At 43.6% G+C, this 2435-nt stretch overlaps 1 non-coding gene across 1 annotated transcript; it reads right to left on the bottom strand.

Annotated features, from left to right (window-relative positions):
- Window positions 1-1783: 1783 nt before the first annotated feature.
- On the bottom strand, window positions 1784-1855 carry Pmar_PMAR018665. Its single transcript has one exon. It is a non-coding gene; the product is annotated as a tRNA-His (tRNA).
- Between the last annotated feature and the right edge of the window lie 580 nt (window positions 1856-2435).

The raw sequence follows: 2435 nt of genomic DNA, 5'->3' as shown, positions 1-2435 counted from the left end.
GATTTGTATATGTGGACCTCATTTGAATCTTATGATCTTGAACCTTGGATATCTCTTCATTGTGTCTTTCTTTATCAGGAGATCAAACGTACTATGTATTATTTATCAAAAGCTGCAGATAAGGTTCCTCATCTCTGTCCAAGAGCTCCTCCAGTGGGCGCGCATGGGCGACCCGTGAGAATGTTTGAATATCTTAAATCGAGCCAATTGTGGTATTGTCAGAGTCGCTATTATACGCACGAATTCCTGCGCTGTTTGGAACAGAACTCTCTGCGTTATAATCCGCATAGGCGTCGTGCTATTGTGAATACGGAAGATGATAATTCACTGAGAGGTGGGCAAGGTTTTTTTTCATGGTTTGTCGTTCCGTATTAGGAAAGCGACTATATTATAAGTGTGGTAAAATATGCGCATGGTGGACTACATGTGTTGGGAAAATTTTCATTGATTTCTTTACACTTCTGCCCGGAATTACACATGAAAATCCTAGACTCAGCTGAAAAGAACGAACATATATTTCCGACGCATAAGAAATGCGTGGCTCATTATTGATCGTTTTTTTTGTGGTGACTGGGGATGGTGTTGGTGATAATTAATTGTTTATTTCGATCTCTGATACTATTGAGAATGTTGTCATTGTATCCTTCCTTCGGGAATGTAGTGAAGGTATTTATAATGGAGTTGCACCCGTGATGTGAAAAACGCATTTCACTTTTCACATCGCGAATATCACGTTTTTCACGTGGAGTATTACACCACTTCGGCGTAAAACGGGTGAAGCTCCAACGTATCAGTTCACTATTGGAATTATGTTTTTTTTCGAACAGGAGGGACGTAAACGTACTTGTTTTGTATGTTGTGTAGGCAAGTTGGAGGATATCCTCGCAACAGCTGTGGCGTCGCATTGTCTGGAATGGGCGGATCTGGAAGCAGTAGCACAAAGAAGATACCGACCGTCGCCGTTTAAAGGGGGTGAGCATCTGCCGCAGATGAGTTCATCAACAACCCCTAGTGGCAATCCGGTTTAGTAGCGAACTATTGAGTCGCGTTGAGTTCGAATAAGGGAAACGGAAAGTTGATATAATCAACTTAGTTTCACCGACAGAATATATTCATTTAGAATTGATTATGTATTCTAGTGAGTCCATCCTCCATGGAGGAAGAGAGTTAATGACGATATTAAATTACTTCAAGACTCACGACGATGTATACAAAGGTTCTAGGTGATGAACTTGATGACGAAGTGAAGACCAAAATGGAGCCTTGGTTACTCTGATGAAGTCGGGATAACAATAGCAAGAACCATAACACAGTATTGTGGAAATATGCAGATAGTTAACTACATGTAGTTAACCAACATAACCAATGTTAACTTACATAAAAATTCTAAGGGAATTTAGCTATTTTTTCATTGATCTCTGTATACTCGAATACGTATGTAAACTTAATCTTTTTGATACCACGACGGTATCAGCATCCGAGCTAGCGCCACGCGGATGAGGCTGCCGGCAAATCTTAGAAGGCTATACGAGCAATCTCTCAGCCGAGACCAAACCCCGTGGGCTAAAACGAAAAACCAGTTAAGTTGAAGGTCGGCGTGAGCCGTCCAACGAAAAGCCTCGCAGCGGTCACATCCTCATCAAAGCTCGAAGATGAGAAGTAACGATAGCAAACCGCTAATTCGGATCTACCGCAGCCTAGACCGTAATGAGATCGTGTATCTCCTTCACTTCTTGGATCACTCTTTATCTTTCAACTCAAAATATGGACAGGCGTTTGTAATAGTCGCTACCCGGATTTGAACCGGGGTTGTCACGGCCACAACGTGACGTCCTAACCACTAGACGATAGCGACTTGAAAATATTCACAGCGTAGATATCTCGGCTTGGCAGGTTGCCAATGGCAACTGATTAGGGGGTCAGCTTTCTCGGCGTGGAGGACGCTTCCGAGTAGTTTCGAAGCAGAAGGTCATCCTTGCAGTACGACTAGGCTCAGCGGAGACTTTCTCTCGGAGAGGAGCCAACTCTCCTAAATGAGGGGTCCTCATCCAGGGTGAGTGAAGTCACTAAGTCCTGGTATCGTTCACTTGCGCAAGTCCGGTCTCTGGTGACTCGATGTCTTTCAAGTGGAACGGCGTGTAGCAGCGAGTTGTATTCTGCAGGCTGGCTAGAAATAGATGTTGATGATTCACACTCATGAAACTCAAGGTTGCTACATGCTTTAAAAGGGAAACAAACTATTCCGAAATGTGCGGCGAAGCCGACCAAATTTTGAGAATCCACGAGAGAAGTTCTCTTATGGAACGACTCTGGAGGAGACGGTGTGAAAATAGCAAAATCATCTTGTCCCGGAACTCCTCAATACTTGTGTGCTCCTGAACAAGCCTGATGACGAGTAACAGGTAGTTGTAATAGGCTCCTTGGCTGAATCACAC

Source organism: Perkinsus marinus (assembly GCF_000006405.1).
Source record: "Perkinsus marinus ATCC 50983 genomic scaffold scf_1104296961064, whole genome shotgun sequence".
Classification (NCBI taxonomy): domain Eukaryota; phylum Perkinsozoa; order Perkinsida; family Perkinsidae; genus Perkinsus; species Perkinsus marinus.
The sequence above is the reverse complement of the archived record's forward strand: the minus strand, read 5'-3'. Positions and strand labels throughout refer to the sequence as shown.